The sequence below is a fragment of the Papio anubis genome, chromosome 2 (assembly GCF_008728515.1).
Source record: "Papio anubis isolate 15944 chromosome 2, Panubis1.0, whole genome shotgun sequence".
NCBI lineage: Eukaryota > Metazoa > Chordata > Mammalia > Primates > Cercopithecidae > Papio > Papio anubis.
The window spans coordinates 112,307,546-112,333,602 of NC_044977.1; the positions used below are offsets into that span (position 1 = coordinate 112,307,546).

Below are 26,057 nucleotides of genomic sequence, written 5' to 3' on the forward strand. Positions count from 1 at the left end.
AAATAAGTCCTGTTACAGCTTGCAGGATCTATCCTGCTGATTCTGTAGGATTGCAAGTTTTCCTTTTGCCTTTCATTGGATTTCAAACAATGTATTGAGTGTGGCAACTGAATTATTTCAGTCAGTTATCTGTGTATTCTATGGGCAATTTAAAATTGACGTGGGTTAAAATGGGACACTTCACACTAGTCGTAAGAAACTCTTCAGAGATGCAGCAATTCAATCTGGTTCACGTAATAACAGCAATAAAGAAGAAATCGAACATATTTTTTTTCTCTCTCTTGTGAAGGGCTAAAAGCAACATACAGATTTTCTTATTAATCCTCCCAAAAGAACGACAGCCATTTCTAACCAGGAACCTCATGACAGAGGTCAGGAGGCCAAGTGTGTGCAGGAGCTGAAGGCACTGGTGTGGGGCTCCAAGGCTTCATTTCAGCGTCTCTTGGTGTTGCTAACTTGCTGTTTGATGGTGGTCAAATCACAGAATCTCCCTGAATCCTAGTTTACTCATAATTTAAATGGGAGGAGATAGGTGAGATAAATCCAAGATCCCATCAAGGATGAATTGTCAGTGATTTCACAGAGATCTCAATGCACTGCTTAGATTTCCTTATTGTTGATCCCCTTACTTAAAGTCTTCACTAAGGCTCTATTAACATTACTATTGTTCTAGCTCTTCCCCAATTATAATATTTCTTTTTCACTTTTTCATAAGAGTAACAGGAAACACAGTAATGCCCTTTCTTTGTAAAGGCATGGCCAACTAATAAGGGTAGAGAGAATAAAGCAGTAATTGGACAGTTTGTTTATCTCTGTGGAAATCTTAATAGTTATTTGAAATGTTTTAAATTTCTTTCATGGCCCAATCTTACTTTTGCACCCTTAATGTAAGCATCTCACCTTCTACTTTCTCGGTTTGAAGCCATTCATCAAGAGTTCTTTCAAAGTCTTTCTAAATGTTTCTGCTCTGAATTCATCCTTTTCTTACTCCTCCACCCCAGTACTATACTACCCTCATCTCAGAGGAAAAAGAGAGCCTTTGTCATTGCAAAATAACCATCTATAGTGGTCTTAATCCAATGTCCAGTTCTTCTTTTTTTTTTTTTTTTGAGACAGAGTCTCGCTCTGTCGCCCAGGCTGGAGTGCAGTGGCCAGATCTCAGCTCACTGCAAGCTCCGTCTCCTGGGTTCACGCCATTCTCCTGCCTCAGCCTCCCGAGTAGCTGGGACTACAGGCGCCTGCCACCTCGCCCGGCTAGTTTTTTTGTATTTTTAGTAGAGACGGGGTTTCACCGTGTTAGCCAGGATGGTCTCGATCTCCTGACCTCGTGATCCGCCCGTCTCGGCCTCCCAAAGTGCTGGGATTACAGGCTTGAGCCACCGCGCCCGGCCATCAATGTCCAGTTCTTCTAAGTCAGTGACTCTCATACCTAGATACAGATTTGAATCACCTGGGAAAACTAGTAAATAATCCTGATCAGAATCAGGAGCAGGTGTTAGTATTATAATAAGGGTCCTAGGTGAGTTTTATGTTAAGAAAGGGTTGACAACCAGTGCTCTGGAGGTCTTGATTGATTAATTAATCCTTGTTTATTCTTCAGTTTTAATCCATTTTACTGGCTCCTTGCCTCCAACCTGCAAACGTATTTGGGCTTCTATTATCCTAATAAAGCACCTTCCCTTGTCCCTCAAGCTATGATTCTATGCATCTCTCTCCTACTTTACCTTCTCAATGGTTCTGCTCCTTGGTAGCCCTGAAACAGCTTTCTATGCAGTCACCATGTGGCATACACAGTCCCTCATGCTTCATGCTACTCAGGTTCTCTTTAGGGCCTGACATTCCCAATCACCCTTGCCACTATAGAATTCGCTCTTCCTTTGGCATCTGTGATTCTACATTCGCCTGGTTTCCTTCTCAGTTGCACAAAGTTTCCTATAAAACTATATGTCAGCCGGGCGCGGTGGCTCACGCCTGCAATCCCAGCACTTTGGGAGGCCAAGGCAGGTAGATCACGGGGTCAGCAGTTTGAGACCAGCCTGACTAAGATGGTGAAACCCTGTCTCTACTAAAAATACAAAAAAATTAGCTAGGCGTGATGGCAGGCACCTGTAATCCCAGCTACTTGGGAGGCTGAGGCAGGAGGATCGCTTGAAACTGGAAGGCAGAGGTTGCAGTGAGCCAAGATTGCACCACTGCACTCTAGCCTGGGCAATAAGAGCAAAACTCCGTCTCAAAAAAACAAAAAACATAAAACAAAAAACAAACAAACAAAACTGTGTGTCTATGAGTCCCCAAAGCATAGCTGCTTCTTACTGTTCTATACTAGTTGCCATTAAATTACTGATTTATTCTCTCCCCTAAAATGATTGCTTAAGTTTAAATGATCATATCCATGAAAATGACTCTGGAATCTACATCTCTTCCTTGAGTTGTAAGTTATACTTCACCGGGATATATCCTCATCTGGATGTTCTTCCTCCACCTCAAACTCAACCTGAGTTTATCATCTTCTACTGATTTCACTCCTTCTCTGTGACATCCTGCTGAACTTCAGTCAGCACTGTCCTTCCAGTTTTCAGGGCTTCTAAATTCTGGTTATCTTTCACTCTTCTTTTTCCTACTTACTCTCCATATCCTATGCATCCCAAGTTGTGACTGTTTTGCTTTTGAAATTTCGAGGTGTCTATTTCCTTCTTATTTCTAATTTGTATTCAGTCCCTTGTTTAAGACACAGATCAAATATGCAGGCTTCCATGATGGCATCCTCAACTCCTGGTCAAAATTAGCTTTCCCCTCTTTGGTGATCCCAAAGTGCTTTGTGAGTCTGGTATAATAGTGAGCACATTCTACTTTCTAATACAGCACCATGTGTATAGTCTCCACCACTTAGGTTAGGCCCTTAATGTCAGATATGATATTCTTTCTTGGATGTAGTTAGTATCAAGGATCAGGGACTTACAATCTATCTGAGTAAACAAAAATATCTCCCCATTCTTCCTCCCACTGGGCCTCCTCCCCACAAACTGCAATACAGTGGAAATGGCTATTCACCATAAAGTGAACAGTGACAATAGGGCTTTGTGAACATAGCCCGTGCTTTTATAGCAATGACTAGTTTTGATTGCTCACCCATCATATGAGCACATGTCTTATATATGTCATTTCATGCAAACTTCCCAAAAGACCTGCTAGATAAACATTATGAGCACCCGTTTTATAGATGTAGAAACTGATGCTGAAAACCTTAAGTAACTTGCCCAAGATGACATAGCTAGTAATGAGAGGATAGGGGCCAAATCCCAGGTGTGAAAGCTCACGCTCTTAACTTCATGTGATTCCATTAGATTAAATTGTGTATTGTGTCAGACAACAGGAGTTGGCAGCACAGGGAAGAAAATTTTTTGCTAGGGGAAGGTTTGTGGATGATGAAGAGTTATTTTATTGAGAAAGAGTAAAATGTTCTGTTCAGTCTTTCTTTTGACTCTCATTGCTCTTGGAACTTCCCAGTTGCAGAGTCCACCTGAGCAGCAGGTAGCATGGGGGCTTTCCATGTGTGAGGACACTCTTCTAACATGCCAGCTCCTCTGATCTGTCAGGCCAACATTTCTATCACCTCTCTTTTCATCCTGAAGGCATCAACTTTTAGTAATCCCAATGTAAATGACAAGAACAGTGGTCTTGGTCATATATTCTTATCAGCTACCTGCTAAGGAAGGATTAGTTTGACAGTCTTGTGAAGTCCTCTCTAGACAACTTCTATCCATAATAAAGTCACTTGCAGAGAGCAGAGACCCATATCCTTACACAAGACCCATATGCTTTTGAAAAGCGAGACAGTGCTTTCTTTTGAGTAGTAATCAATACTAATTTGCAAGCAACTTGAGAGTAAGGGAACATATCTTCTAGTGTGTTTATCAACCTTAGTTTCTCACTAGCCTACTGACTTCTGCATGTAAATTATACTTATTTCATAGAAATAATGCAAACTTGAGTTCTTTATTTTTGAGAGGAAGGAAAACCATAAGTGCTTTTTTTTTCTGAAAGGGGCTTGATAATTGATGTTAAAAAGAATTGGCTAGCCATAAGTAGAAAGCTGAAACTGGACCTTTCCTTACTCCTTATACGAAAATTAATTCAAGATGGATTAGAGACTTAAATGTTAGACCTAATACCATAAAAACCCTAGAGGAAAACCTAGGTAGCACCATTCAGTACATAGGCATGGGCAAAGACTTCATGTCTAAAACACCAAAAGCAACGGCAGCAAAAGCCAAAATTGACAAATGGGATCTCATTAAACTAAAGAGCTTCTGCACAGCAAAAGAAACTACCATCAGAGTGAACAGGCAACTTACAGAATGGGAGAAAATGTTTGCAATCTACTCATCTGACAAAGGGCTAATATCCAGAACCTACAAAGAACTCAAACAAATTTACAAGAAAAAAACAAACAGCCCCATCAAAAAGTGGGCAAAGGATATGAACAGAAACTTCTCAAAAGAAGACATTCATACAGCCAACAGACACATGAAAAAATGCTCATCATCACTGGCCATCAGAGAAATGCAAATCAAAACCACAATGAGATACCATCTCACACTAGTTAGAATGGCGATCATTAAAAAGTCAGGAAACAACAGGTGCTGGAGAGGATGTGGAGAAATAGGAACACTTTTACACTGTTGCTGGGATTGTAAACTAGTTCAACCATTATGGAAAACAGTATGGCGATTCCTCAAGGATCTAGAACTAGATGTACCATATGACCCAGCCATCCCATTACTGGGTATATACCCAAAGGATTATAAATCATGCTGCTATAAAGACACATGCACACGTATGTTTATTGCGGCACTATTCACAATAGCAAAGACTTGGAATCAATCCAAATGTCCATCAGTGACAGACTGGATTAAGAAAATGTGGCACATAAACACCATGGAATACTACGCAGCCATAAAAAAGGATGAGTTTGTGTCCTTTGTAGGGACATGGATGCAGCTGGAAACCATCATTCTTAGCAAACTATCACAAGAACAGAAAACCAAACACCGCATGTTCTCACTCATAGGTGGGAACTGAACAATGAGATCACTTGGACTCAGGAAGGGGAACATCACACACCGGGGCCTATCATGGGGAGTGGGGAGGGGTGAGGGATTGCACTGGGAGTTATACCTGATGTAAAGGACGAGTTGATGGGTGCTGACGAGTTGATGGGTGCAGCACAGCAACATGGCACAAGTATACATATGTAACAAACCTGCACGTTATGCACATGTACCCTAGAACTTAAAGTATAATAATAATTTAAAAAAAAAAAAGAAAGAAAGAAAAAAGAATTGAATTAAATTAATTTGCAAGTTGGGTCACTTGTTCTACATCAGAAAGAAAGAAAGGAATTGTCATTTCTCATAAGGTTCTAGGTGACACTGATAAGAGAAAAAAATTTCTTCTTTAAACATACATGTTTATGAACTCTCTAAATATCACTATGATTTGAAGTTCCATTCTACAACACCAGATGACAATAGGCATGGTTCTTTGGTACCAAATGAAGTTTTGAGATTTGACTCTGATAAATATTTCACGTATGAATTCTTATTAAAAGCTGATTCAAATGTATCTACAACCATATCCTCTGAAGGTTATGATTTTATATGCATAGTGATTTGAAATTTTATTACAATAGGGATAAAGTATATACATTCTGGAATCAGGACTGGATCAGCTGAACTTGAATCAAGGCCGTAACTCTTGTTAACTATAACTTTGAAGAAGTTGAAGGTCTTTTCTGTGCCTCAGTTTCCTCATCTGAGAAACAGATATTTAAAAAAAAACCTACCTCATAGCTTTATCATCAGGATGAGATGAGATAATCATGTAAGCGTAACACCTGACACATAAATATAGTAAGTAATCAGTAAATATTAGCTATTATTACTCTGAATAGTTTTTGTTAAAACAATCTGGCTCTGGTATATCTCTTTTCAATGGTTTCGTCTAATTATTTGCTTTTTTTTTCTCTGCTTACCTTCATTCCCTCTTTTATTTTTAGGAAAACTGATATGAACAATCCTCCAGTACTATAGAAACTGTGGCTGGGTGCGGTGGCTCTCACCTGTAATCCCAGCACTTTGGGAGACCATGACAGGCAGATCCCTTGAGGTCAGGAGTTTGAGAACAGCCTGGCCAACACGGTGAAACCCAGTCTGTACTAAAAAATATAAAAATTGTCTGGGCGTAGTAGCATGTGCACCTGTAATCCCTGCTCCCTGGGAGGGCTGAGGCAAGAGAATCACTTGAACCCAAGAGACGAAATGAAGGTTGCGGTGAGCCAAGGTGGTGCCACTGCACTCCAGCCCGGGCCACAGAGGGAGACTGTCCAAAAAAAAAAAAAAAAGGAATCTCTCTGAAGCTAATCAGAGAACGCTCAGTGCTGAGTGACATTCCTCAGCCAAAAACTCTCTTTTTGTGTCTGGGTCACAATTCCCATAATTTCTTGCATTTGAGTGGCTTGCCCATGCCTTTTAATTTTGTTTTCAGTGGGCATTGTTAAAGTCTGTGTTGGCCAATATTCAGTTCATTTTTCAAAATTTTAAATCAAATCTTACAAACATATCCAGATTAAGACTAGCAGCAAACCAGGATTTTGGGTTCTTTTCTAGCATGGTGCCAGATGGTACTTAGGTAGGATAATAAGGGAAATCTGTTTCCTTCCTCACATTTTATGTATCTGTCATAAATCTTAACTGACTTTAGGTGAACTGCAATTTAGAAGTTCAAGTTTCAGGTGAAGGTTCGGGTGAAATTTCGTTTTAATGTTTTATTAAAATTGATTTTCTTTTGTGATTATGAATGAATGCAATATCACTGCAGAGGAAGCAAGTTGACAAGCAGTGAGAAAAATCCAGCTAAGATAACAACATAGGGCAGTTTTTTTCTGCTTATCTTTATTGTAGAACTACCAGTAAGAAACCCTTAGGCGTTATTATGTCTTCGAAACACAAATAACATCAAACTCTGCACTAGTTGGCAAAGAGAGAAATCTAAGCATCATTATGGGGGCTGTCACAAGTGACTATGGTATTTATTCACAAATCTAGCAGACTACTGAGGCTTAAAATATGTGACTTATTAGGACATTGCTTTTGAATACAAATTATAATAATTTTAGAATAATAGATTGTTTGAATTCCGATAATTTAGAAAAAAGCGAAAGCAAGGATACTTATTATATTTGCTTGAGTTAAAACAGTTACAAATACGTATTTAAAAAACTAATAGAGATGGAAAGAACTGTGGCCTAAATTCTACCTAGTTTTGGGAAAGGTGATTTTACAGAAAAGCAGCCCATGCATCACGTTAATGAGATCAAGGCTGATTTTGGGGAAATGAGACAGAAAGAAAATAAAGCTTATATTGCCATTGATATACAGAGTTATGGAAATTATTAGGTAAATAAAATAGAGGCATAATTGTATTTTGTCTGAAACGGGTTGTCAAACTGAACTGTCTTAGAGATGGTGGCAAAAGAATAGAATATTTTGGTGGGGGGGTTATTCAAAAAATAAAACTGCAGAAAAATAGAGAAACAATTTGATGATATGTTAAGAAAAGAATAGGAAATCTGTTATAAAACATTTTCCTTCTTTGCTGGACTCTTCTTTCTCTTTCACAACTCCTCAGTGTGGGAGTTTGTGGTGGGAGTGCTGTTACATCATTCTTCCACAGTCGACATTTAGAATCGTATCTGTAAACCTTGGTCAGCGTCTGGATGGGGACCAGCACCATGCATTACCTTGTGCATATAGAAAGACAAAAGATAGATTTTGATCCACAGAAAAGCAGATTGCCTGGGTTAGCTGCCCCAGATGTTTGTGTGTGAGTCATGTGCTTTCTTCTGGGTTCTGGAGCTCTGGGTGTGGCCCTCTTGGGACCTCATAGTCCAGACCTGCACACTTGGGGCTTGTGCACACTGGTACCTAGGGAGAAAGTGTGCCAAATGGCCAGCAGGTGTCAAATGGGATACTTGAAAGTCTGTCAGTCTGGCGGGCTTCAGCTTGAATATTGGATCCTGGGCAAGCTGATCATGCTTTCTGAGTGACAGATTTCTCAAGTGCATGATAGGGATTTTAGGACTGTTCTGAACTTCAAATGCAAGTAAAATGCCTAGTACAATCCTTGACTTAATAAAGGTTCACAAGCTATAACTGATATTATTGTGTAAACTGTCTGCCATCTGCAAAGTGCTCAATAAATGTTGTGTAACACTGTGGATATTTTTAAGGACTTGTCAGCAGTGGCCACCTTAAAACAAACAACTATTTCTCCCAGGATTTTCCCTCCAAATCCTCTCCGGAAATGCACATGTCTTAGTGAAGAAGGTTCGAAAGGCAGAAGTGATGGGTTCATAGTTAGGTCAGGCGGTGTGGCCTGCAGTTTATGTTAGAGGAGTTGGTGGAAATCCTGGCTCTGCCATTATTTGTCATGGGACATGGGATAGGGCTTTCAATGCTTTTTAACTTCAGTTTTTCTGTCCTAAATGGGGATGGTGATGCTCACCACACAGAGTTGTGAGAACAATAGGAGATAAATTTTGAGTGAATTCAATGTGTAATCTACAAAATAGGATAAGATATTACTTCATCAACTACCAAAAGGCCCTCACAGCCAGCCTCTGGGAAGAAAAAGCATCTGTACTGTTCCTTCATCCTCACCAGCCCTTTGTCAACTGCCCTCACTCTTACTTTCCTTTTGGGGAATATTTTTTCTTGGAAAGAATAATCCACATCCTCACCACTTGCTCAGTCCTTTAATGTCATTGCAACCTGATTTTGGTGCTTATCCTCTTTGTGGAAAATGGTCTCCCACTTTGTCATTGAATTCAGATCCCAAATCACAAAATCCAAAGCCTTTCCTTTGAATTCTCTGTAATATTTGACATGATTACCCACTCTCATCTTAATAATAAAAACAGGAATCATTTATTGAAATGCTACTATGTGCTGCACTGGGCCAGCCATGTGGCATACATGATTTCATTTAACTTATATGAAGCCCTTGCGTGGCAGGTATTCCGATCCCATTTTACAGAGGAGGAAACTGAGGCACCAAGATGCTAACTTGCTCAATATCACATAATTGCCACACTAGTGGCAAAAAAGAGATTGGAACCCTGCTAATACTGATGTTCCTTCTTAGAGCTTTGTTCTTTTCTTAGCTTCTGTTAGTAACATTTTTTCTATGAAAATATCCAAAGCACTGTGTACCTTTGCATGGTATTTGTCTCACTAGCTCACTCCTAACTCCTGGGAGCTTGACATACCTCTTGAATAATGTATAATCCTCAAGGACCTCTTTTAATGTAATGCCTTCATGGGGCAAATTATTTTTTAACAAAGGAAGTATTAGACAAAGAATCTCTCCTTGGGGTTGCAAAGTCTGAAGATTTAAAGCGAGAACCTGAAAATGACATCAATTCCTTAGTTAATTTACTTGTATAGCCGACATAACACTGACCTTATCAAGGTAAGAGTTTCCTTTAAGTTAACTGGTCAAGAGGTATTTTTCTTTTCATAAATAATGCAAGGGGATGGAAAGATAGCTGAAAAGAAGAAAAAAAAAATGCATACTTTTCTTGTAAGTTACATTTGGAAACATTATTGTTATTCTGATTAATGACAAAGAATTCCAGCCAGGGTAGAGCGGAATGTGATTTAGGTAAACTCTAGGTAAAATAACAATGCACAGGAGAGAAATTTGAGCAAGTTTACATGATGCTCAGATGGACCATAAACAAGAGACAATGAGTGTTGCTACTTTTCTTGCTGACCTTTATTTAACAGAACTTTCTCATTAGAAAAGAGCTTGCTTTAGCTTATTGTTAAAACTGCTGTGTGCTCACCTGCTTTGAAAAAGGAACAGGCAACCCAACGCGGTGGTTCACGCCTGTAATCCCAGCACTTTGGGAGGCTGAGGCAGGCAGATCACCTAAGGTCAGGAGTTCGAGACCAGCCTGGCCAACATGGTGAAACCTCGTCTCTACTAAAAATACAAAAAAAAAAAAAAAAGTGCTGGGCGTGGTGGTGTGTGCCTGTAAATCTATAATCCCAGCTACTCGGTAGGCTGAGACAGGAGAATCGCTTGAACTCGAGAGGCAGAGATTGCAGTGAGCCACGACTGTGCCATTGCACTCCAACCTGGACAACAGAGTGAGACTGCATCTCAAGAAAAAAAAAAAAAAAAAAGAAAAGAAAAAGGAAGAGGCAAGGTAAGCCCTGAGGCAGATTGAGTTTCCCTTCTTTTCTCTCTTCTCTCTATTTCAGAGTCTCTCTAATTCTTCTCTCTCTTCATGCTAATAAGAATAGCATTACTATGTTCATTTATATATTCAGTGGACAAGATGTGTAAAGTGGATGTAAAGCATAGTATACACAATATTTTAAAGAAAAACATACTAAAATGTAGAGAACCACCAAGTATAATGAAATTTCCATTTTGTCAGTGAAAATGAAATATTTGCCATTTCATGTTGCTCAACTTTTTATAAGATACCTCTACTTACACTGACCAAAATTCTATAAAGTAAGTGACATAATCTCACTTAATAAGGGAACTCAATTATTTGCCCAAGGACATGCACTAGATGGATTTTGAACTCAGGTCAACTTTCTTTCCATTCATCAATTCATCTTTTCATAAAACATAGTTCCTGTCTTCAATTTTGTGAGTAGAAGTGAAAAAGGAAAACTTATTTATACATGTAATTATGTGACAAGTAAGTACCAAAAGGTAAAATCTGCTGAAGGAGTTCAAAGATTGGAGAGGCTCCTTCTAGCTTGGAGTGAAAGGAATAGAAAAGGAAGAGGAAAAATGGGAAAGGATTAAGGGGAGGCTTCATTTAGGAGGAAGCATTGAGAACTGGTCGATTTTGACAGGTGAAAATGAGAGGGAAAAGAGACCTTTTCTGGAGGTTTGAAATGCATGAGGCTCATGGACAGAGGTATAAAGACATGACAGGCATGTTTGAGATATGGCAAGTAGTATAGTTTAGTTGTAACAGAGTGAGAGAAGGGAGGTAAGGATTAGGCTAGAAATTTATCTGGCCATCAGAAATTGGAGGGTCTTGACATCTAGTCCTAGGAGACTTGATTTGCTTGGTTAAGTGAGAGCCAATGGCTGTGATGAAGGAAGTTCCATGCTTGAGGTCATGCTTTGAAACTACTCATTTGGATGATCTATGTAGAAGAAACCTAGGGCAGAAAGAGATTGGAACATTTTTTCTCAAAATGTATAATATATACTAGATCTATCTATAGTATTTGATAAATTTCCAGGCCTTACACAAAAAGATTCTGATTAAATATGGGCCACATGAATTGATATTTCTACAAAGCTCCCCAGATATTTCTTGTGCAGGTGATTCAATAACTACCACTTTGAAAAGTGTGAGAGTAGAGTTGAGGAGGTTATTTAGCAAACTATCCTAATAACCAAAGTGTGCCAGTAAAGGGACTTTATTTGTCCATGAAGAGAAAAGGCACAGAAACAAAAGATATTTTGAAGGAAAAATCAGTAGGTCAATTAGGTCTATCATTGGAAGAGGATTCAAAGATAATTATTGGCTTTAATAGCTGGAAGATTTGTGGTACAATGAATAGAAACATCAGACTGTATAGATTTATTAGGTCTGATAAGTGTTTAATTTTGCCAAGTGAATTTTGAAGTCTAAAAATGGCAGCAGCAGGGAAATGTCAACATAGGTAGTAGACAACATAGGACTTGGGTTAGAAGAGCAAGGTTGCAGCTGGCTTGGGTTTTAAGTGTGGATGGATGATATTTGCAATTACTGAAAAAAGCTCTAAAGAGTAAGAGAAGATAAAGAATCCAGGAAAGGAGAAAAGATAAAAAGAACTATAAAGTAGGAGAGAACCTGGGAAGTTAAATAGTTAAACATAATTCAAGTCAAATAAAGAGAGGATTTGAAGAATATACATACATGCATACATACATATACATATACATATATACACACACACACACTTACACATACACACACACGTAATTTTAAAATGTTTTTTGATGAAAGGGAACTCTAGTCCTTTTCCAATGTTCCATAATCTCACCATCTATCCAGTTGTTTAAGCCAGAAATATAGAGTTATCCTTGACATTGTCTCTCTCTCTACCCACCTCTCAAATTTAGTCTATGAGCAACTCTATGAAGTGATTTTCTGTCTTAGTTCATTTTATGCTGCTATAACAGAACACCTGAGACTCAGTCATTTATACAGAACAGAGATTTATTTCTTACACACCTGGAGGCTGGGAAGTTCAAGGTCAAGGGGCCAGTGGTGGAAAGCGGAAGAGCAACAGAGTGCACACACATAACAGAGAGGTGAAGGAGGAAAAGGGGGCCAAACTCGTCCTTTTATTAGGGACCCACTTCCACAATAACTAACCCACTCCGGCGAAAATGGCACTAATCTATTCTTCAGGGCAGAGCACTCATGATCTACTCACCTAAAGGTCTCACCTTTTAACACTGTTGCATTGGGGGTTAAGTTTCTGTCACATGATCATTGGGAATGTATTCAAATATAGCACTTTACAGACACATATTTTTCTGACTGTCTTTCCGCCATTTCACTGCTGCCTGGGCTAGGCTAGCATCGTCTGGATTACTACAGTAGCCTTTCATCTGGCTTCTTGGCATCCACTTTTGTTCTTCTCCATTTTGATCACAACATTGCAGTCATAGATACCTTTGGAAAGTGCAACTACCTTGTCAGCCCCCTGCCTGATACCTTGGATGGCTTTCCATTGCTCTTAGAATGATGAGCAAACTCATTAATGTGACCTGTAAGGTCTTACCTAGCATGGCTCTTTTCTACCTTTTAGCCTTATTTCCAAATACATGCTGCTGACCCTTGCTCTCCAGACACATTGACACTCTGTCAGGGCATGGTCCCCACTTACTCCCTGTAATAGGCTATAATTTAAAGGGTAGTAGGATGGAGAATGAGTTTTTAAAATGTGTAGACACCTTAGGACGTTCATAGCTTGAGGTGATGTAAATAGCTTCCTTTTTATCTTGTTTATTAATTTTCTTATTACTTCTCACTAGGATGTAAGCTGCAATGAACATACTAAATACCACCATGTGCCTGAAATCAAAATTACAACTTTATATGCTTATATGAAAAAAGACAGCTTTCTTCATATAGGCATGTAAATCAGAGCACATTTGTTTTCTTTATACCATTTATTTTTCACTTTCAGTTCAGCAAACACTAAATCCACTTGTCAGTGGGGAAATAGACCCAGAAGATTGAGAAGCAGATTGTTACAGACATTCTCTAGCCAGTTTTCTTTGTACCAGTTCTATTGTTATGTTTTCTATACCTACAAAAATTTTCTCATATTTGAAAGTTCTCATAAACTTTCCTTCTCCTTTATACATAAACTTTATTTCTCTCTCTCAACTTTTCTTTTGATTCATTCCAACAGAGAAATGAATCCTGTGCTGTTCTATTTTTATGTTTTCAAAGCAAACAGTTACCTTGAGTTATCTACACAGACAGCCTCACATGGCTGTTCCCAAGCACCACACAGGACCAAATAAAACCACCATGAAGCAAAGTTAAACCAGTGAATGATCACCTTCACAGAGAGGGAGAAATGGGACTAATCCTGTTAAAACGTGATTAAAATGTGGCCTCTAAAGTTAGGTATTATTTTCTTCTGGATGTCAGGTTTTTTTTTCCCCTTCTTCTAATTTCCTCATTTGAAATATAGTAGGAAACAAACAAACAATCCAGAGACAACCAATAGTTCCAGCATTTCTACAGAAATAGAATCCTTCTGTAGGAGTTCAATTTCATGGACTATACGTTCTTCATGTAGTCTGAAATTTTCAGATGCTTATGCAGGACCAAACTGAAGACATTCAAGAATTATCTCATGAGCAAGATTTACCAACTGCTTCTCTATCCTTCTCATAAAGTGCCTTATGCAGCATGTCCGGAATGATTCTCTGCATCTGATGCAAAGCAAGAAAGATTCTAGATTTGCATTTGAATTGCTGGCTATTTTTAACTTTCTCAGAGTTTTACTTTGAGAGATATTTTACCTTTGTGGATGAGTTATGGAGTCAGGTGCTTGACCTTTACCAGCTTTCCAGTGAAAAATCCAATGAAGAAAAGACTTCAAATGTCTTACAAAACCAAACTCATTATTTATGAAGTCCTGAACTATGTCAGTGACATTCCCAGACACACAGAGTGTAGTAAGGGCTTTATTTCAAGAAATTTCCAAATTGAATCCTCCTTAGTAAGAATCCATGTGGACTAATTTTGTAAATGATTTCCAATCATAGAAATGCCTGTGAGTGACAGGATTCCACAAACAAACAGACAACATCAGAACTCATACGCTGCTCTTTCCTTCCCCTTCTATAATCTCCTTCCCCTTCTATAAGTGCCCTCTCTACACCACGGTGTGCAAAGGGGATTCTGTGGAATTAAAACTTGTGTGGTTTCTGGAACCCTAAATCCCCAGTCAAGCAGCCTGGTAAATAAAGATAAGACATTTTCTTGATTTCCCTAACATGGCTTTACCTTAGGGGATAGGGTGAGGAGGAGGACATATATTAATCAAGAAATTGTTTTTAAAAAACCTATTGTATATTTTTAATATAGTTCTAGTCATCTGAGATTTATAAAAACATCGTTGCTGCTTTCAATGAGTTTGCAACCTAATTATCTGGCTAAAAATTAGACTTTAAAATTTTAGTTGCATATTTTACTACTTGCCTGTGTTTTTGTTCATCAGCTAGATTTGTTGAAAACTGAAAATGAGCTCTCATGTCCAGAATCTTTTGGAGTTTTAATTTTACACTCAGGAAAACACCAAGATGACAAGGAATCTACATGTGGGATTCAGCTGACATTTTCCCTATTTAGTATAAAGCTGGCAAATGTAAGCCAAAGCCCTCCTGTCCAGTATTATAAGTATCTTCTCTTTCTTTCCTAAAGAGTCAGCAAACTTGACATTTGACTGCTGATTCATTTTCTCCCCTTCCCAGAGCTGAAATACTCACCCAGGCTCATCTGTCACCCTGGCTTTGATGAGGAGGGGGTTTAGGCATTTGCTGTCTGGGCTGTCAAACTCAAAGTCAGCTTCGAATGGAAGTTCCCACCATGTGCTTTAGAAAAATAGGGTAGTGGCTGTAGGCAGACAGCAGAGAGGAAGGAAGGGAGAAACAGTCAAAAAGAGCATTTGATGTGGGCCTGGGAATATAAAGAGAAGAGGTGAGAGAACAGGTGAATGAGAGGTTAGTGAGCCCATGGCAGATCCAGGGCTTAATTATTATAAAATAATTCCCTGCAGTACTGTATTTCTGCGGTGTATGATTTTTTTTTTGACCATGTGGGCATTTACCCTTTTTAGGTCAAACTGGACACTAAGAAATCTACTATAGATATGATTGATTTGTTCTTTCAAGAAACACTTATTGAGCGTTAACTACTGCCGTGAACTCTGCTAGGCACTGAAAGTACTGTGATGATGATGACCTAGTCCTTAACCTTTCAGAGACTTACAGTTTAAGGAGGGGTGGAAGGAGGCAGATAAGTGAACCAAAGATCATAGCAAAGTGTAATAAAGGCCATGCACAGAGTATTCTTGCAACAAAAAGGAGCAACATATTGTGAAGATTAAGAAAAAAAATCAAATCTTAAAAATCTGTGACATTTTTATGACAGTGACACATACACACTTTTGGAGAGAGATATTAGTGTTGGGACCAGTTGCACTTACAGAGGAAGACTTGAGAAATTACAAAATGTTAAGGAAAACATCCCCCAAAATTCAACCATTAGTTACCAAGCTTCAGGAATCATAAATTTGAGAAGTTATTTGGTGCAGAATGAAGCTCAGAATTGACCAAAGAAAAGTTTAACCTATGTAGTAGACCAGGGTTTGAAAGTTTCCAAATAGCTTAATTGGAGGTAGTGATTTTTTTTGAGTGATTAAATGAAACACCCTTTGGATTCAAAAATTCATGCTAAATCTAGAGTAACTGATGAGGCTAATTGCCAATTTCACGCACGTTGTGCACTGAAGTCATTTGTATGATCGTGCATTCACCTGGTCAGTTTCTCAGGGTTTCTGTCAGTGCAGCCACAGAGTGAAGACACTGGACATGTTGAAGTTGAAGCCTGACAATGCCAACGGAAGGCACTGGGTTGAAGTTCTGTCCCAGGTATGTGAATTATAAAATTAGGTTTGGTATCTCAGAGAGGCAGACATTTTCTTTGATTTTTCCAGAATTGCTTCTTTCATTTTGGGTCTAATAAGAAATGAGCAAATGTCATACATTTCAGGAAAATTGGTTTCTGGTTCTGGTCAAATGACTCTTAAATGACATCCATTGAATGAATTTGGAGACATGAAATACCAAGAAGTAAAAACTAAAGGAGACTTTTAAACCAAATCTCGCAGTATTATAATAAACACAATTCAACTTGATAGTTTCATCTAAGATCATAATAGTTTCATACAAATGGGTCAAGGCATTATGCACTAATTTGTGCCAAGCATGGTGCTGATACCTGGGCACAGGTTATTTCATTTAATCCTTGTGACCCCATGAATAATATACCATTACTACCTACATTCCTGCTGAGGAAAGGGAGACTCAGGCAAGATGCAGAATTGGGATTCAAAGGAAGATATTCAGGGCTGTGAAACTGGTTTTCTAATACTCCATGATACGGCGTGTCTAGAGAGGGCCTTCTTAATTTGTTAGTTTGCATTCATTCAAATTGTTTCCTGGGAGTTTGAGTGTACTTTCTTTAGGGAAAGAGCACATGAGACACCTGCATTGTTCAAATATGAAAGACGATTCTATTCTTTAGATTCTTCCTTTAAAAAAATCCCCCTAATCACTGGTAGCATTCAGTCATCAAATACATTAAAGACGGTTAATCTAACATTCTATTTATCAGGAGTCTTTACAGCTGAATAGAGACTAAATTTTGATAGCACAGTAGCTCTTTGACCTTGAGCAATTTGATTAACTTTCCTACTTCTGAGTTTTCTTATCTGTTCAATGGAAGGTATAATATCTACTGCTGAGGTATGCTGTGAAGATTAAATAACAATAGTAATAAGATAACTATTACTTTTTGAGCTTCTCCTCTGAGCCAGTTACTCTAATGGGAAAGTGGTATATATTATGACATTTAATCTTCAACCCAACCAGGTAGTTATTACCGTCACCAATTACCACTGAGGAAACTGAGGCTCAGTAAGATTTAAGAAACTTGCTCAACATCATGTAGCTATTGTTATATTTAAAGTTTTGGTGCTGCAAAAGGAATAGCACTCGAATGTAAAATTTTCTTTTTAATTCTCAGCAAGGCAAGTTACTTCTATAGAAGGGTGCACCCTTACAGATGGAGCAATGGTGAGCGCACACTTGGACAAGGGAGGGGAACGACACGTGGCCCCTGCTGCTGTGTCGTTCCCCTATTGGCTAGGGTTAGACTGCACAGGATAAACTAATTCCGATTGGCTAATTTAAAGAGAATGACAGGGTGAGTGCTTCCGCGGGAGTCAGGTAAGAGCAGGTAGCAGGCAATCTGAATGAGTTAGGGTGGAGCAGGTGATCAGAATGAGTCAGGGTGGAGTAGGTAATCAAAAAAGGTTGCTTTACGAGGAAGTTAAGTTTAAAAGTAGAAGGCAAAGAATTGAACATACTGATATTAATTCTTTGAAAAGAAATTTAGAACCCATATCTAACAACGTGAAGTGAGACTCAAACCAAGTTTATCTTGTCTTAATACTTGTATTTATCTCCGATGCTGCATCCTTTTCACATCACACAACCTCTTGACACTATAAAACATTCTAGAAATATTGGACATTATTATTTACATCCAATTTGTACAATAAGATTATTGTATTATATTTTAATTGATTGAAAAAAATGTATAAATGGTAGAGAAGTCACTGTTTAATAGACCATGAGATTGTACAATGCTGATTTTGAAAGTGTAAATGAACAGTACGATTATTGATTAGTATTAATTGATTCCTATTGCTGCACAGGCTACTGGGGCTTGTACCCTTAGGAAGCCATACTGACCCCAATCATCCCTTCCAACTTGATTTTACCATTCCTTTCCTTATCACCAGGGAAGAGCAAAGAAAATATAGGACATGTCAACATTTACAGTCATTTGTATAGGAGATCTGTGAAAATGTCCTTTTTGAAATAGAAGTCATCTTTTGGATAAGATCAAATTCAGACAAATTGAATTTTCATTTGCTTTGACATGGATTGGAATCAGTGATGTGATTTTCCCCCCCTCCTGTGCAGGGAGGGGAAAGAAAACCATCTTAATGAATTTCCTTAACTTTCTTGAAGGTGCTCAGTATTTTTCTCTTTGGAAAAAGCAACAGAATGTTATGACACTCAGGTTGAGAGCTCTGACTCTCAAGTTGAAAAACTTATACTTGGAATCTAATGCTACTAATGGATTTTGATGAAGGAAAACATTTAATTCCTACATTGAACAACTTGTTCATTCATTTGACAATTGCTCATTAAGTGCCTACTCCATAAGAGGCCCTATTCTAAGTGCTATGAATACTTCAGAAGGCAAATAAAAATTTCTGCTTTCATAGAGTTTACAATTGAGGAAAGGGAGATAGACAATAAAATCTTAGCATGTAATGTCCTGGGGATAATATGGTATGCTGCAGAGAAAAAGAAAGCATTGTCTGGGAATAAGAAGTATGCAAAGGGTTGTGATTTGAAAGGTGTTTTCAGGGAAGTTTTCTGACATTCAGCAGAGACCTGAAAAAAAAGTAAAGAACTGAGTCAAGTGACTATGCAGGGGAAGAATTCTTTAGGCAGCAGGCAGAGCAAGTCAAAGGCTCTGAGGTTTGAGAGTGCTTGGTGGATTTGAGCCCTAACCCAGGAGGCCAGCATGGTGGCAGTGGAATGGGAAAGAGTGGTAGCAGAAGGGTACAGGGAGGAACCAGATTATTCCAGGGCACACGGGCCACTGTAAGACCTTGGCTTCTATCTGCAGTCATACAGAAAGACATTGGAGGCTTTTGAGCAGAAGGTATGACTTAACTTCAATATTGAAATGACCACCGGTGTTGGGTAGAGAATAGAACATGTGGGTGGGAGAAGGGAGGCAGAAGTAAGAGACCAACTGTGAAAAATATGTAATAATGTGAGAGTTGGTAGTGACTTGCCCAGAGTGGCAGCAGTGGAAATGATAAGAAACAATTAAAGCTAGGCATAGTTTGAAGGTAGAGGCACTAGGATTTCCTGTGATGTGCAAAAGAAAGAGAGGATCACCGAGGACTCCAAGGTTTTTCTGAGCAAGTGCAATGGTGAAGTTCCCATTTACCCAGATGGAGAAAAATATAGAAGGAGGACATTTTGTGCAATTCAGAAATTTGATTTTGAGCATATCCTGTGTGAGATGCCTGTAAGACATTTAAGTGGAAATGTTATATAGGTAGTTGGATATGTAAGTATGGAAGTTAGAGGAAAAGTCAAGGTTAGAGATTAGCATTTGTGAGCTCTCTGTATATGGGAAGTTTCTGAGGGCTTGATACTAGATTGAACTCATTTAGGGCTTAAGTATAGATAAAGAAGAAATTTACAGTTGATCCATGGAACACTCCAACATTTAAAGATTTAGGAAATAATGAGGAACCAGCAGGAGATTGAAAAAGTCTCCATTTACAAAATAGGGAGACATCTCAGATAAACACACACACTCAACACATACACACACACTCTCTCTCTCTTTCCTTTTATTTCAGAAACCTGAGTTAAGAGGTAGGAGTCAGTCCCTGAAAAAGGACAATGTTGTTTTTCATGAAGTACCAAGAAACCTAAGGATGAAGAGGATTTGACAATGGAATGGCATCTTTAATCAGTTGTGCTTAGACAAGCAAATGACTTTGGAATTTGAGGTGAAGACATAGTACATGATATGCAGGAGGATCATGGGCAAAGATGGCAACAGGAGCTAGAAATAAACTTTTATGACATGCCTTCTTGCTATTGATATAATAGATGCTCTTTGAAAAAAATATAGCAACCGTGCAAATGAATGAAGAGAATAAAATGCACCAATTCCACCTCATTGAGATAACTGCTGCTAACATTTTGATGCATTTTTTTCTAGTTTTTTTCACACACACATATGCATTAACAAAATTATATATACATTCTTGCAGTCTGCTTTTTTATTTGATATAATAGCAGAAATTTATCTTTGGAAGATTTATTTTTAATTATATTTTGATGAGAAGGAGAGATGATCCAAGGGAAGATTGTGTTAGTTTGAGAAATATCTGGTCCAATGTCTTCCAATAAAGCAGGATGATGACTGTCTGTGTATATGAGAGAGACAGAGAACAAGGACAACTTCGGATTCTAAGTGTCTTGGTGACGATACGATGGCTGTGTTATCCATGGGGACTGAGGAAACAGGACTGACTAAAGCTGTGCTTATTTTTTATATCAAGGGGGATTGCAGACTTGCTTTTTGCATAGCTGGAGAATTGTTTGTTTTTTATTACTAGATGTAGCAGAAGCTGAAAGAAAAAGACATCTCAAAATGTTTTGGCTGATATCTACCAATGTAAACAGGCAATGAAATTAATTTGTGATACAAAGTAGATTGTTTTGACTAAATTACTTGGTTTGGCTTTCCTCACAGCTTACAAAGAGGAAAAACAAGCACCATATCTCCTCTATATTTTTCATGTTGTGGGCGTTCAGTCCAGACACATATATCATCAAGAATTAATACGGAAACTTTTTCCTCATCAATCTGTGAAAATTGTAAAAATTCATTTTAGTTTATCAGTAAAGTGTTGTGAGCATAACCACAGCAAAATAATTTCTCCTGTTCACAACTTTCATGGCACGAATTGCCTCCAAAGTAAATACTTGATGCAATTAGATTCAGAAGATATTGGTAAGACTAGAGGCAGTGAAAGTCCTTTTACCCTGAATGAAATTAATGAAAATAATAGAAATAATATCGATTTTTAAACCTCTAACAACAGTAAGTAAAATGTATGTGTGTATTTTTGTTTGTGTATTTTGAGCTCTCTCTTTCTATACATGCATTCTTGACTGGTGAGGTCAATTGGCTGGAGAAGGGACTTTACAAGGTCAAGGGCACACATTCCACTGGCCACATAGAAGCAGAAAACGATGTCATAGCTATCAAATGCACCAAGAATTCCATACAGTCATTTCATGGACATGTGGTCTGGTCACGTAAAGACCAGCCAAGAGTGTTCGGCTGGTTCAGTAAAATCCACCACACTGTTAGGAAAAACAAACAGGAAACTTTAACATAGATGCCATCTACTATGGGGCAATGATTTCAACTTTGTATGTGGATTACAGTATATATACAGAAGCTCACAAATACACAAACTCAACTGCATCAGAGAAGAGCAAAAGCCCTACTTATCCTTAATTGCAGTATTTAACTGAAAACAAACATACTCTAATTGTCTTACACTTTTATTTCTAGTTAATTCTGCATTAGTATGGAAGTTTTAGATGCATTTGAAGAATATTGCATTCTTTTATAAATTTATAATTATTTCATGTATCTGCCATTCGTTATAACCAATCTATGCCTCAGAATATAGAGTTTTTCAGAATATAAAGCAACATCTTTACAGCTCAGAGTTTGTGAAGTCCACTGGGGAAACAACACAACAGCACTGGGAAATTCACTTACTATGTTCCTGCCACTTCACATTGAGGGTCATATGCAATGACAAAGACTGAAATTTGCACCATAGATCAAGTTGAGAAAACACTGGTTTCTGATCATTGTACTTTTGCCTTAGAAATCTCAGCTTGTGATTTCCTGACATTTCCTTTTCTGATTGTGCTATACCGATCCCATATAAAGTACAAAGCAGTATAGTAAGTTCCTTTGTAAATCTACCCATTATCCACCGGACTTTGGAACCCAACTGCCCCTCTCATCTTTGAAGGAGAATTGTGTTTTTATGCTGTTCATTTGAAAAACAAAACAAAACAAATAGGTAAAATGTCAAGTCCATAACCTCTAACAAATCACCATTTCCATCTGCAGCCCCGGCAGTTGTTGAAAAGCAAGAGCAGGAACCGAGAGAAAGCCCCTTCTTTTAGTCGAAAACTCTTGCTCTGCTTAGCAAAATCATGAACGCAAACAGTGTGGGTCAGCCTTTCAACATGCAAAGCGGACGAAGGTACCCAATTTTCTTTTATAATAGATTACATAGGAAGTAGTTCTTTGTCAGGGAAATTTGTCCTAATCTTCCAATTTCCCCTTTGAAAAAATCAGACTCTGACCATCAAAACACATTGACTGTAGAAATAAAATATTTATCTAACAGGTTTCAAACCTTAAGGACCGCTTCCTCTTTATTTTTCTTGGACCTTTATGCCTTCCACCCACCAAAGTCTTCACTCAGCCCCACCAATAGCCCAGCTGGCACCACAGATAAGAGGCAAAGTGTTTCCTTCGTGACCTCTAAACATTCTACTCCACAGGAAAAGCAGAGTGGAATGTACACTCAGCAGGCTATAAGCCTGGTGCCACTTTGTCCTGGAGGCATTTCTGCCATAAAACATAATACTAGCCACTGTGTTTTGCTCTAAGCAGACCATCTCCCACTCCCCTCTCCCTCCTCTTCCTGCTTCTCACTCCGCACCTGGCTGCAATTCACGATCCGCACGCCACAGAGCAAACAAAAAAGCATGAAACAGCAACAGATTCCTTTGTTTTACATGCAAATCCTACCTCCGGTAGTTGTCACATCTTCCTCAAAAGCCACGCTTAATTTTTAATGACAGCGATCCAGTGCAGTCCTCCAAATAGCCACCGGTAATCATCATTACCTCTTGTGCCTAAAGCCTTTGTGGACCATTAATGTCACAACCCTTTCTAACTCATAGCTTTAATTCTCCCTGCTCAAAATGTCTGAAAGAGTTTGGAAGGACAATAGGAGTGACAGGCACGCTAGACAGCCATGCTTGAAATTAGTTATCTGGAGCTCCGTTAAAGCTGCTTCATACTGTTTTAAAGCGTGCAGGAGGTAGGATTTATTAGCCTATGATAGGCATGCTGTTTCTGTTTTTATTAAATACTGTAATAGGCTGTCTGTTAGCAATGCTGTGATAGGTCCAACATCACTTCCCCACTGCTTTCGAATTCTCATATTAAAAAGGGAGAGAGGGCTCACAGTCTTCCTTCCCAGACCGACATCGCCCTGCACTGGATCAGATTTCCAAATCCTCCTTAACTATAGGAGAGACAGCCAAATAGGTATTTTCGATACGGAAAGTGAACTTGGTAGTAAACAATCTAGGATTCTCCAAGCAATTCTCTTACTCCCAGTAAGGGATACCTGCTCTTCCCAGTTACAAAAATAAGTATTCTCTGGAGTTAGGTATGAGAATCAATCCAAAGAGGAAAAGTTCTCATTATTACTGAGGTATGACTTAAGGTACACATGTACACAAAATCTCAAATTATAGATCAACTGGACTGAATGGATCATTTAGTGCACAAAGTGTTTATTTTATGCTGACTCGCAAAGCTTTGTGTTTCAGACCGAAGCAATCACATGTCAGGCACAATTGTCAAACGGAAAGAATGAATGGTGGACGGAAAGAATGGGAATGTGTACACTGTCATGTTCCACTTTGGACAGTCATGATCATGGAAGATAGAAGAGGGATTTCTTAACATTGGTCAAAGAAGAGGGTATTAGTCTGCTGGAAGTGCTACTCTGAAAAGTTAAGTACCTTTGCAAGTAAGGAAGCAGAGAAAGTTCTTAGTAGCTCAAGTAACATTTTATCCTCCAACTACCCAACTTATTCATTATCTTCTGCATTTCCTTTCTTCCTGCTACCCCAGGAGCAATAGTTTTGTAGTAGTTACTACGGAAACCAGACGGTCTGCTCCAGGGAAGGGGTTAAAGAGAGCAGCAGATGTAATATGGACGGATGTGTATTATACTGGCCTATAGAACTAAAAATGAGTAGTAATTAACAAACAAAAACTGCTACAAACTACTACAACAAAATCTTGGAGAGAATGATTATAAATCACCACTATTTAATTACTGGTAGTTTTGTAATCTAGAAATGCTCTAATGATCAGGTCATAGCATCCATTATTTTATTAATGTAATAACCGAATATCTGAATTGCTCAGATGTCTGATAAAGCAAAGATACTGTTTCCTCCACTCCTTTGTCCCTCCCTCCCTCCCTCCCTCTCTGTCTCTCTCTCTCTCTTTCTTTCTTTTCTCCCCTTCCTTCCTTCCTTCCTTCCTTCCTTCCTTCCTTCCTTCCTTCCTTCCTTCTCTCTTTCTCTCTCTCTCTTTCTCTCTTTCTCTCTCTCTCTCTCTCTTTCTCTCTCTCTTTCTTTCTTTCTCTCTCTCTCTCTATCTTTCGAGACAGAGGTCCACTATGTTAACCAGGGTGTTCTCGAACCTTTCTTTTTCTAGACTCCTGGTTGTCAGTTTGAATATGCCCTGATGGTGTGTGAATTTTAGCTGTTGCTTGACTGCTCACAGTTTCTTCTCAGGAATGAAATGTGATTTAGAGGAAAAATTTCCTTGTATCACAAACCATAATTATATTTTATTCTCTTTGAGTATCTTTTATAGTGGTTTTCCTGGGACAACCAAAGTCAGAAAATACTTATTGCAACTAAAATTAAAAAAAAAAAAAAAAAAAAACTTTGCCCATTTAGTTGGTAGGAAAAAGAGAAAAAGATTTTTTCAAATTTTCAGTTTTCCGAGTAGTAAAAGAAAAAAAATTCTTTCATGTTAAGTGTCCAAAACATTTCACTAGCCTCATGGTCATCCAGGAGGAACTATTTCTCACCAGAGTAATTAAATTTTCACAGTTGTGAGGAGTCCAGGGAATACAAAATTATTTTCTTTAGTACCTCAGCTTCACAGTTCATAATTGGAGTAACTGACACCACTGAAGTGAGGGTATAAAAACTCCGAAAAGAAATTGTTGGAAAACAATGCTTCAAGATTTTAGGAAAATCCTGTCTTTTATAGGCAAGCAAATAATCCAAACATTTGTAATAGAAAAATTACTTCAGCGCAAAAGTATTTGCGATATTCTCTTTTAAAAATAATGGGGCTGGGCGTGGTGGCTCATGCCTGTAATCCCAGCATTTTGGGAGGCCGAGGCGGGCAGATCACCTGAGGTCAGGAGTTCAAGATCAGCCTGACCAACATGGAGAAACCCCATCTCTACTAAACATACAAAAAATTAGCTGGGCTTGGTGGTACATGCCTGTAATTCCAGCTACTCGGGAGGTTGAGGCAGGAGAATTGTTTGAACTCTGGAGGCGGAGGTTGCGATAAGCCGAGATCATGCCATTGCACTCCAGCCTGGGCAACAAGAGCAAAACTCCATCTCAAAAATAAATAAATAAATAAATAATAAAAAAAGGAAAAGTAATATTATAAATTATATATCACAGTTATTTTTTCAAATGTAAGGAAATATTTAAATTATAACCTAAACACCACTATATGATTTAGAGAAAGAAGGGAAGAGAAGAGAAGAGAAGAGAAAAGAAAGGAATAGGAAAGGAGAGGAGAAGGGAGAAGAGAAAAGGGGAGGGGAAGAAAGCAGAGAGGAGGAATCAGAAAAAATACCCCAGTTGTATACTTCCCTCCAATTTTTATCTGTGGTTAATTCAGAAAACAGTGGCTAAAAATACAAGAGATAAACGAATAAGATTTTGATAATGGGATAAAGCGAGAAGGTGGGCCTGGGGCGGGGATTGTTAGTGATGCTTTCTTGAGACTCTGTTTCTGGAGGAGCAAAGAAAGTGCCTAACTCGACCCATCTGAGAATAAAGGAGGTTTCTGGAAGGAGCAGTGTTCAGATGGGAATAGGGGTGGAGCATAAGGTGGTTTGTTGAGGTAGTGAAAGAGCAGGAAACGAGGAAGGGAAGCTGAAGGA

General features: G+C 38.5%; 1 protein-coding gene across 2 annotated transcripts in view; it reads right to left on the minus strand.

Annotated features, from left to right (window-relative positions):
• The window catches only part of KCNMB2 (potassium calcium-activated channel subfamily M regulatory beta subunit 2), a 305,703-nt gene extending 282,343 nt beyond the window's left edge, over nt 1-23,360 (minus strand). Inside the window, exon 1 of one of the 2 annotated variants that reach the window (XM_017955685.3) lies at nt 22,859-23,360. The gene's annotated coding sequence lies outside the window, so the exon portion shown is untranslated. Of the gene's footprint in view, nt 1-15,102; nt 15,207-22,858 lie in introns of those variants that run through there. The other variant, XM_017955689.2, reaches the window with a different exon arrangement.
• Between the last annotated feature and the right edge of the window lie 2,697 nt (nt 23,361-26,057).